Source organism: Hyperolius riggenbachi, chromosome 7, assembly GCF_040937935.1.
Source record: "Hyperolius riggenbachi isolate aHypRig1 chromosome 7, aHypRig1.pri, whole genome shotgun sequence".
NCBI classification, from domain to species: Eukaryota; Metazoa; Chordata; class Amphibia; order Anura; family Hyperoliidae; genus Hyperolius; species Hyperolius riggenbachi.
In genome coordinates, this window is record NC_090652.1 from 161078841 (window position 1) to 161090847 (window position 12007).

A 12007-nucleotide genomic window follows, 5' to 3' on the forward strand; every position below is an offset into this window, starting at 1 on the left:
TTTTAAGCACTCAAATGTTATCAGCAGTGTTTTCTCAGCCAAATAAAAATGTCTGCCTTGTATTTACTCTTCAGTACAACGGGCTGTATTCGATTTGCATGAAAAATAGAAACTCCAGACAATTTCTTAGTATTTGTCACGATTGTGGAACTTTCCCCGTGATCAGCGCACAACGCGTGCGCTGACACGGCGGAGATCCTCCACAAGCGTATAATTTGCAGGAACCCAGCAAAAGGTGCTACGCACCTGTAGAGGGAAATTCCTGTCGGCAGATGGCGCTGGGGAGTGCAGAGGAACCAATCCTCTGTACCTCCACAAGTGCCAGACAGGAATTGTACGAAGCGCAGAATGCAATCGCAAGAGAGGCGATAGTGAATGAGATTGAGCAAAAGGGATAGGTTGTATGTGTGTGCGCCAATCCAGTCGCCACTCCGCGACCGCGCACACACACAACAGCAGATACGAAATAGGAACGCGATCGCGAGAGGTGCGATCGCGAGACGTGACACAAGGCGGAACAGAATAGAATACAAGGGTAGCAAAGGCACAGCAAATACAATAAGGAGATACGGAAAACAACAACCGCTAGCTAACCGCAAACACCGCACTTATTCGCAACAGTGCAAGCGGTTATGCGCGATCTCCACGTGATAAGCACAATAGAGACAAGCACGCCTAACTAACCATAAACAGACAAACATGAAACAGGGGACGCGAGCGCTTGCTTAACGGTTACCTCACCGAGCCTGTAGCAAGCGCAGCGGACAAGACAGACACACGAAAAACAAGAACTAGGCAGGAAGGATCCACCGCTCTTCCGCCAGAGCAAGTGTGATCCAAGCAGGAACATAGATCAGAAAGATCCACAGCCGCTAACGCTAGCGGCTAGTGCGATCTCAGCAAGACAGAACGATTCGCTATCAACCGCCGTTGGTGACAGCGCAATCGCGACCGACAAGACAGAACAGAAGGATCCCCAGCGCTCGCACAAAGTAGCTAGCGCGATCCCAGGAAACAGAACAGAAGGATCCCCAGCGCTAGCACAAAGTAGCTAGCGCGATCCCAGGAAACAGAACAGAAGAGATAGCTGGTAGCAACCGCTGCACCAGCTATACTCCAAGAACATAGATCAGAACCATTTCCTGTCAACCACCATAGGGACAGGACAATGGCAAACAGGCAAGACAAGACAGAACAGGCAATACAGATAATACAACCTGACTGGGCTAGAAGGGGAGCCAAAAGCAACCCCCAGGAATTAACTATACTAGATAGCAATGGCTGACACTCCAGCAGTGTCCATCAGGAACTGAGCAAGGAAGGGAAATGACCAGCAAAGCATTCTGGGAAACATAAAGCTCTTATAGTGCCAGTCATCAAAGAAGGCAGGTAGAGGATTTGCATAACGAATGTATGCAAATTCCCCAGCAAGAGAACAGAACAGAAACTTGCAATGAAAAGACAGGTCTCTGTTCCAGAGACCTGCAGCCCACAGACTAGAGGAATGGACAAACAGCTGTCTGCCTGTGCAGCCAGCTGAGCGGATCATCACAGTATTACTAGCACTATACGTACCTATGTTTATTTCAGCATGTCACATGTCATTACAGGTACGCTTTAAGTTCAGAGAGGAGGTAGGAGTGTTTATGAATAGGATTGGGTGGTTTAGGGTATGAAAACAATCTTAATGCAGTTCCTCTACTTCCTGGCTATTGTTTGGTTCAAAGCTTGCAAATGCTCTACTCTTTCTCCTAGATAATTGTGAGCAATTCCCTGAGAATGCCAGGCTTCAAGAAAATGTAGAAACCATTTCACAAAAGTAATGCTAATGTTTCTATGACTTTAATGAATGCACTCCCATTTAGGTCTTGTGATGATCCAAGTATCTACCTTTGAAATGATGCATGCCATGTCTTCTGCTGGCGCACATGAGTGTATGCTCCTAATTGGTGACATATGTCTGATCTGGATCCAGCGACAGGTGGTGGTTGTTCAGCAGCCATCGTTCTGTATGAGACCTTTATATGACCCAGACTGAATCTTTACCATGCTTCATCTTCCAGCAATGGGCTTATTTCCAGCTCTGACATATGGTTTCAAAAATACTAAGAGAAAATCTTAAGCAAGAGCTGTAATAGCCTCAAGTAGATACTTTTGAAATTGTTTTTACACCATTAATCCCAGGTTTCCACACTTGACTTTTGGCCTCCTTTTCAGAACAAATAATTCTTGCTTGCGATAATGGCTGAAGCTGAGTGAACATTGAACTTTTCTAAAAGACAATGTATTTTGTTTATATTACACTTAAATGAAATGTACTGGCAGAATCGGTAATGTTCCTGACTTTACAAATCTGCAAAAAGCTTACAAGTGAGCAAAATATATAGTCTAATAAAGATCAGTTCAAGGAAAAATTTTATTTTAGTCTTTAATAGTTTGGAAAACTTACATTTTTTTTTATTTATATTGTTCTTATGTGTCCCTATTTGTGAGAATTTCTATAATTTTCTGTCCAGACAGGAAGTAGAGAAATCTCTTCAAGACTGGCTGAGACAGCAACAAATAAAACTGATGTAGTTTCAACTCAGCATCAGCATGACAGGCCAGCAACTGGTACAGAGGGATTCAACTCCAAAAATAAGTTTCAACTATTTAACATAATTTTTTTTTTAAATCATTAGGTACTTATATGACACTGCTATTATAATGCTACTTAATCAAATCCCTGGTTTCTGCATCTGTGTGTGTATACTGTCGCACTGTGCAGGTGCAGGGATGCATGGTATGCCCAGATGGGGGGTTTGGGTCGGTTGCAGGCAGTTGTGCGTACAGATCATGGCTGCGTGACTGCCAGTGTTCACCTCCTGTTATCTAATGGGCTTAAATGGCTAGTGATTCATAGAACAGTGTACAGGCTGTATATGCTACATGGTCCCCCTGGCTCTTAGTCTTGGCATTGCCAGCTGTTAAACATCATGGGTATTTGTTTTCCCCTGTCTCATTTCCTGTAGGGATGGTCGCTGGATTCCGCAGAATTAAGAATTCCATGATTCCGGACGGAATTTGGTGATTCCATTCCGTTATGACGGATTGGAATTGTTATATCACTATGAAATTCCGAAATATGAAATTCCACAGAATTTTACGGAGTGCAATTTTTTCCCACTAATAAGAAGAATTTCTGCTCCACAGACTCCCTTATTTCCTTCCTCCCTCCTCCTCAGGAGGAGGAGGGTCTTGTCTTGCAGGGAATTGTAGGATTTCAAAAGCCAGATTGCATATATTGGCCGGCTTACGTACATTGGCCGGGAATCGAACCCAGGTCTAGTGCTTGGTAGGCAGCTCTCCTCACCGCTATACCATCACCAACACTACATGCTGAAGCCAGCCTAGCATGTACCATTGTGATATATGCAAGAGAAAAATGAGCTTGCTTAGGGATTTGTAGGATGTCAAAAGCCAATTCACATACATTGGCCAGGAATTGAACCCAGGCCTACCGCTTGGTAGGCTGCTATCCTAATCATTATACCACCAACACAGCACACTACAATGCTACATGCTGAAGCCAGCCTAGCATGTACCATTGTTATATACCCAAGAGAAAAATAAGCTCTCTCCCTCTCTCTCTAGGACTTGATGCCATTGAACTGAATTTTCAGCTTAAAACCATCAACGGATAGTGTCAGAATTTCACAGGCAATTTTGGAATTCCACCGGATTGAAAAAGCAATTTCGTTCCGACCAAACGGAACGGAATTACCAATTTCCGCTCAAAATTGCGGAAAATACAATTCCGCGGAAAGCGGTAACCATCCCTACTAGAGAGAGAGAGAGAGAGAGAGAGAGAGAGAGAGAGAGAGAAAGATTAATCTACATGGCTATCTGGGGTTCTCTTCGGACAACTGTTGAACACAAAAGGCAAGGCCATGCCTGGATGGGCTTGAACCATCAACCTTTCAGTTAACAGCCAAATGCGCTAACCAATTGTGCCACAGAGACTGTGTACCACAAAGACTGTGTCAGGCATGGACTCACCCCTTCGGCGGCTGGCAGTGTGGACGCCGCTCTCGGGTCTGATGTCGCCGGAACCCCGAACTTCCGGTCCGCGTCAGCGGTCAGCGCCGGCGGCCGTTCCAGCCGCATGTCATCATTGCAGGGCAGGGCAACGCGCTCACGCACGGAGCGTCAGAGCCTTTATGCCCTGAGGAGGAGGTTGTCTTGATTCACCCTGCTGAGTCACTCCCCGCCCCTTGCTGACGTCATCCGGGGGGTGGGGGTTCCTGGCCTGACAGTCTGCATTTAAGCAGCAGACTGCCAGTACTCCTTGTCCGCTGTAGCGATCACACTCTGTGTTAGCTCTCGGATCCACAGTATACTTATATATTGGTCACGCCAATATATAAGTACTGGAAGAAACATACCATTGTATTTATCTGTGCCTTTGATCTTTTGCCTGTTTTTTACTCTGAATTTCTCTGATCCTCTTGTACCGTTGCCTATCTGATTTCCCGTTGCCAACCTTGCTGTGCCCTCGTTGGATCTCTTGCCTACCGTCTCTGTACCTCATATCTCTGATCTCTGTTGCCGAACTTCAGCTAGCCCTTGGACTCTGCATCTGCCTCCTGATTCTGTACCTCGATTTATCTGAGATCCTGTTGCCTAACCCTGCCTGTCGACCATCCCCGCCAGCGGGCCCTTGCCGTTGGACGGAAGTCTGAACTCTGTGGGCCCTCGCCACAGAGCAATAAGCTATTTACAGTTTGCACCAATCATAACACTCTAGTAGGGTGGACAGAGGTTAGTAGTATATCGGATTATCGGTGAGACTGCAGATCACTTATAATCAGGTATATCTGTATTTCCGGTGATACTGCAGATCTCCGGAGATCAGACACTCTCTGTCCTCAATATTATCACGGAACGTGACAGACTGTGCACGCAGTTGCCGTTGAATGATTTTATGGGGATGTATGTGTGTCTTTTGGAGGGAGGAAGTGAGTCTGCTCCAAGAAGTTTCAGCATGTAGTGTTGGTGGTATAATGGAGTGGATAGCTGGCTACCAAGTGGTAAGCCTGGGTTCGATTCCTGGCCAATGTATGTGAGTTGGCTTTTGACATCCTACAAATCCCTAAGCAAGCTCATTTTTCTCTTGGATATATCACAATGGTACATGCTAGACTGGCTTCAGCATGTAGCATTGTAGTGTGTTGTGTTGGTGGTATAATGGTTAGGATAGCAGCCTACCAAGCGGAAGGCCTGGGTTTGATTCCTGGCCAATGTATGTGAGTTGGCTTTTGACATCCTACAAATCCCTAAGCAAGCTAATTTTTCTCTTGGATATATCACAATGGCACATGCTAGGCTGGCTTCAGCATGTAGCATGGTAGTGTTTTGTGTTGGTGGTATAATGGTTAGGATAGCAGCCTACCAAGCGGTAGGCCTGGGTTCGATTCCTGGCCAATGTATGTGAGTTGGCTTTTGACATCCTACAAATCCCTAAGCAAGCTCATTTTTCTCTTGGATATATCATAATAGTATATGCTAGGCTGGCTTCAGCATGTAGTGTTGGTGGTGGTATAGTGGTGAGGAGAGCTGCCTACCAAGCACTAGACCTGGGTTCGATTCCTGGCCAATGTATGTAAGCTGGCTTTTGAAATCCTACAATTCCCTGGAAGACAAGACCCTCCTCCTGAGGAGGAGGAGGAAGGGAGAAAGGAGAAAAAGGACTAAGGGAACAGTCAAAAGGTTCTATGGGCTACCATTTAGCATAAACAAGGTTCCATTTGCGATTTCCGCCAGAATCTGGAATTCCGAGGAATTTAGCAAAAATCCGATGGATTTTCATAGAGATGGAATTAAGCTCTGGCGGAATCCGCAAATTCCAGCGGAACGGAATTTGCTCTTTCCGATCATCCCTAATTTCCAGGAATGCTCTATGAGCTGTGTACAGAGCCAGCTGTAATAACAGCCTGGAAGATGCTGCATCTACCCAGCTGTCAGCACAGCCAGCTCTGCATGCGACGATGATCATTCCACTACAGCACTATGCATCTTCCAGTCAGAGGTGAGACACGGTGATATAACTGGAAGAGGCATCCCCTACAGGACTGGTGAAACAGTCTATGCTATGATTTTTTTTATACATTTTGCTTTTACATGAATGTGAGGAGTGTTCCAGTTTAAGGAAGCCGGGAAGCCATCAGTGCAATTATCAAGCTCGGTGTGCTGTCTGTGGGTCTGGGCAGCTATACCATAAGGTGAGAGAGATTCCTAGTGGTGGTGGAAGAAGCACAGGAGGTGAAATTGTACCACACGGGTGATATATGGTGGCAGAAATCTGAGGCCAAACATCCTGTGCGATGATCTGTGTATTTCTGAGGTGCATTAAAGTGGAAGACCTGGACTGGAGGAAAAGGTTGCACTTTTGTGGACTTCAATTTAGTTGATTGTGAGGCAGCGCATTTGTTATGAATATTGGATAATGTTTAAAGATTAATGTGACATTGGACTTATGCAGCAGAGCCACGGTATAATATTCAGTTTGCAGCAGTAGGTTGTGGAGCGCGCCAAACCCCCCTCCCCCCTTCCTGTTTTTTAAATGAATAGAACATTAGTAGCAAAGAAAATAGTCTCTTATTTATATTTTCAGTTATATAGCTTTCAATACACGTGCGCCACATGGTTGCCTAGCAACGTGGGATGTTCGTGTATGGACAACAGACGGGGGCCCGGAGAAAGTGGATGCCGCAGACAGGTATTGTATAGCTTGCCCTGGGAACTTGGGGGGGAGAGGAGGGGTGATACACACCAAACATTAGGGCAGACAGCGTTGGCGAGGCGGCCAGATTTAGCATCACAAGGCCGATTCCTGAGTAATTTCATGCTGAAATTGATCGCGAATCTGCCTGTGGTGTATGGGCAGCTGACAGTTCTCTCTCTTATCAGATTTGATTAGAGAGAGATTTGTCTCTTTTGTTTGAATCTGCCCATCATCGCTAGATGTATGGCTACCTTTACGGGTTCTTTCTTTCATCTTAAGGCACCTGACTACTTAATTATTTTGTCTGGAGACATGTCACTGTATAATTCTTTTATATGGATACTTGTGACTACTACATAATATTTTTATCTGGATGCATGTGCCTACTTATTCTTTTATCTGGGGACATGTGACTACTTAATTTTTTTTTTCTTTTTTGTTCAGAATTGTTCAGAATAGGTCTGAAGTAAAATAAGGAGTGCACAAAGACAGTAGGTGTATTCTGATAAGGGCCCGTTTCCACTAGTGCGATGCGATTCCGTTGCGGTAAATGCAAAAACGAATTTGCATGCAGATTCGAATTCGTATGCGTTTGTATGTGAATTTTAACGTGAAAATGCGTTAAAATTCGCATCTGTGTGTAGGTATGTGAATTTAACCATGGCAGTGCTTGTGTGCTTTTACATTGATTTTAAGCGTAAATGTACGCGAATTTGCATGAAAACATTTGCATAATGAAAACGTATGTGTTTTCCTATTAATTACATAACAGGTGAATCGCACACTAGCCTTGCGGTGTGCGAATTCTGATGGCTCTGCTGTGCAGACTTTTTCTGCACAGTCCACCGCACAGAATTTCTGACAAGTGGAAACAGGCCCATTGATTTATATTGGTTATGCGAATCTGCATGCAGAAAACGCATGCAGATTCGCTCTAGTGTAAATGGGCTATAAACAAACATCTCCTCCACCAATCATTAATTCTTTAGCTCAGGAAATCACTGGGGATGCTGCAAATTAGCACAGCAGTCCAATCACTACCTCCCTTCATACCTAATCCAATGTAACCATAACATACTAATTAGGGGTACATTAGACTGCTAAGGAAGCATTTGAAAGAGAACTCCAGGAGATGTTAAAATGAAATATACTAATAATACAGTAGCATCTTCTTAGGGTAAACTCTGACATAGTAAACCTATAGTAAACTCTGTCCCCAGGTCCCAACCATGTGCCTGTATGAATATACAATGTATGACCAATCCTGATATACTACTTGGTCATGTCTCTTGGAGTTTACTATAAAGGGATCCTACTGTAGAGTTAGAGTTACTAATATAGTTATTTGAGCTTTTAATACCGTAGTTTTTTTTTTTCTCTTGCCTTGAAATGCATGCTTCGGAAGTCTACAAAATATAATTTTTCTGCTAATGAAAATATTGTGTTTCAAAATGTTATACTGTATAAATGGCCTTTTCTCACACCTTCTGTTGTGTTAAGACTGATAAATTGCCTTCCCTTTGTATATTTTGTGATTAAAAATAACCTTTTTAACTTTGGAGCCACAATAAATTTCTCATGTTACTCCTCGACTCTTACAAGCAGGTAAGTCAGCCCTCTAGCTACAGCAAGTGTTGAAAACCTTTCCAGATGATAGTTGTTAAAGAACAGAAGAAACTGTTTGAAAAGTTTTGAAGCACCAAAATCCAAAAAAAAAAAACATTGCACTCTGCACCCTGCTGCACCCACAGTTTGTCTCTGTACTGTTTTAGCTGTAGCAACTTTCTGCAGGTACAGCCACACACACACTACACAATAAATTGATCCGATTTTACGGCAATTCAATAAATGTGATCAGACCTCCCGAAAAAATTGTAAGCTTATTTTTCATACGACTAAAAAATACGATCGGATTTCCGTTTTTTTTTTCCAACTTTTATTGAACTGGAATGCTGGATTTTTTTTTCAATTTTTCTAAAGATTGTATGGTGTGTGTTAGATTGTCAATTTATTAATATACACACCCTAGCAATTTTATCAGCGTTTCCAATAATTTTTATCATAATTGGGGAAAATTGAACATGTGTGTATGGTACATTGGTCATATTTTTGAAATGTTACAATCAGTCAGAAAAATTGATTCCAATTCTTGAATTGAACAGATATTTAACCACTTGCCGACCGCACGCTTATACCGTGCGTCGGCAAAGTGGCAGCTGCAGGACCAGCGACGCAGTACTGCGTCGCCAGCTGCAGGCTGATTAATCAGGAAGCAGCCGCTCGCGCGAGCGGCTGCTTCCTGTCAAATCACGGCGGGGGGCTCCGTGAATAGCCTGCGGGCCGCCGATGGCGTCTCGCAGGCTAAATGTAAACACAAGCGGAAATAATCCGCTTTGTTTACATTGTACGCCGCTGCTGCGCAGCAGCGCCGTAAGGCAGATCGGCGATCCCCGGCCAATCAGCGGCCGGGGATCACCGCCATGTGACAGGGGACGTCCTGTCACAGGCTGCACAGGACGGATAGCGTCCTGTGCAGCCCCGATCACCAGGGGGCCAGGTAGGAGAGGGGGGAAGCGGAATTTCGCCGCGGAGGGGGGCTTTGAGGTGCCCCCCCCCCGCCAGCCACACGCAGGCAGGAGAGATCGGACCCCCCCAGCACATCATCCCCCTAGTGGGGAAAAAAGGGGGGTGATCTGATCTCTCTGCCTGGTGTTTGATCTGTGCTGGGGGCTGTAGAGCCCACCCAGCACAGATCACATAATTCAATGCTGGTCCTTAAGGGGGGGTAAAGGGTGGGTCCTCAAGTGGTTAAAAAATTGTATGGTGTGTGGCTACCTTTAGTTTAGTTTCTTCTGGTCCTGACAACTCTTGACCACAAATGGCAGTGTGACTTACAAACCCAGGAGAGGCCTGAAATATGACTTATGATCTATGACTTAGGATTCATTCAAATAGATTTTTACGAGGAAATTGTACAGAAAACCACATAGTGTGTGGAGAAAATTGACATGAAGCAGTTTTATGGTTGACTGGAGTATAGAATTTTGTCGCTCAGAATGTTGGTTTTTACGATTTTATCTGAAGAGAGAAAGTGCCCTTATCAACCTATTTATGGGAGCAATCGATAATTACCTTTCTGATCGAATGATCACATCTGAGGAAAATATTGTACCTATAATGGGCTCCTTTTAGCTACTGGAAAAACAAAAGTTTGCTTTCCTAAAACAGAAAGAATTTGCGAAAATTCAGGTTGGAGTGAGCTCGAGATGTCTCCCAGAGCACCACTGCTGAATATATGCAAATTACCATTGTACCCTTAGAAGCTAAACACACCTCCAGAACCGCTGGAATGCAACGATGTGTCAGCTTGTTAATTTGTACAGAGCCATAATAATCCAACATGCATACAGACTGTTTCGGATTGTTTGATCCTCATCAGTGCATGGCATGGATTAATTTGGCTCTTTGGAATAGGGCTTGTAAATCCGAGAGGTACAGACTAACCAACAAGTTCATGGTGACCCAGAACTCATTGGAGTGTGTAAGGGACGACAATGGTCCTAAAAGCCCCCTTAGGGCCTTTTTCCACTAGCCTGCGATTTGCGATTTGATTCTGATCGCAAATCGCAAGGTACATTAAACTAATGGAAACTGCAGCAGCAATTTCCATTAGTGCGATCCGATTGCGATGCAATTTTGGTCAAAGCGCAATCCTCGTTCTGCCGCGTTTTGTATGCGATTGAGCTGTACTATAATGAGTATGGTAGCTCAATCGCATGGTGGAAATTGAAACGCGATCGCGATCCCGATCGGAATCGCGATCGCAATCGCATTTCATAGGGGAAAAGAGCCCTTACTAAGATGTTAAGAAAAACAAAAGTTTGCTTTCCTAAAACAGAAAGAATTTGCGATAATTCAGGTTGGAGTGAGCTCGAGATGTCTACTGGATCAGAGTTTTGAGGACTAAAATGTACACAAGTCAGTCCTCCTACCCTGCTTTTTGATAACTGCATGACATATATGTATAGAAGTGACATAAAAATGAAAGTATCACGGTAACTGGCGAATTTTAAGTACAGTTACATTCACTTTTTCAGTGACCTACTAATTATTTCCTTACTAATCTCTGCCCATGTGTGACTAAGATCTTTCTAGGTCTGCCTCTATTCTCCAGATTTCCTTCAGTCATCCCATTAGATTTGTCCCTGCCTTTAACACAATTAACAAGTCCTCCAAACCCACCTTTTTTAAACTTGCCTATTTCTCTACTTCTCTTAAACAGACACTGAAGCGGGAAAAAAAATTATGATATAATGAATTGGTTGTGTAGTACGGATAATTACTAGAACATAAGTAGCAAAGAAAATATTCTCATTTTTATTTTCAGTTATAGAGTTTTTTTTATAACATTGCATCATTCTCTAATATTTGCAGTTTACAAACTACTCAGCAATCTAAATGATTTTACAAAGCAGGCCAGTGAACTATTGACCTGTCCTCTGGAGAGAAAAAGAAAATACAGTCACTGACAGTTGAGATAACCAGCTTCAGAAGACAGAGCTCTCTGCAACTTTGACAGTCGTGGAGCTCAATGGCTCTTTTGCATAGATAACAACTGGAGTTTTTTTTAACTCTTCCTCTACTGGAAACAATATTAGACCTATGCCTCTGCTTCTAATGCTTTATTTCTTAGCTGCACTACACATGCAAATTATATTTTTTTTTTTTCGCTTCAGTGTCTCTTTAACCCTCATTAATTAACCATAGTTCTATTTTCTACACCGGTTTTACTTTACTTTCTATCAATGCTAGCCTATGAGCTGATTGGGGCAGGGTTATTTTCTCCTGCATACATTTTCTGTAGGCGCTAATGAGTTTAGCGTGAGTAGCCAATAATATTAATATCTGTAGTTTTATATTACTGATATGATACTATTCATATTGTAAAGCTCGCACCAAACTTGTCTGAATTCCTTCTCACTCTAACTCTCCTACTCCCGCTAAACCTTAAACTAATATTCCTACTCCCGCTACACCTAACATTAACGCTCCTACTACTTCTACTCAATGCCTCCGCACCTACACTAACCTCACTGCTGCTACATCTAACACTAACCTTTCTCCTATACCTACACCTAACACTAACCTTCTTACTGCTACACCTACCCTTCCTGCTCCTACAGCCTAACTATTAAAAGATGCCCACTTGCTGATTGTCTTACTTTCGCATCGGCACTTCCCAAT

At 43.5% G+C, this 12007-nt stretch overlaps 1 protein-coding gene across 1 annotated transcript in view; it reads right to left on the reverse strand.

Annotated features, from left to right (window-relative positions):
• Positions 1–12007, reverse strand: part of CRYM (crystallin mu) — a 166657-nt gene that overhangs the window by 92651 nt on the left and 61999 nt on the right. The window lies entirely within an intron of this gene.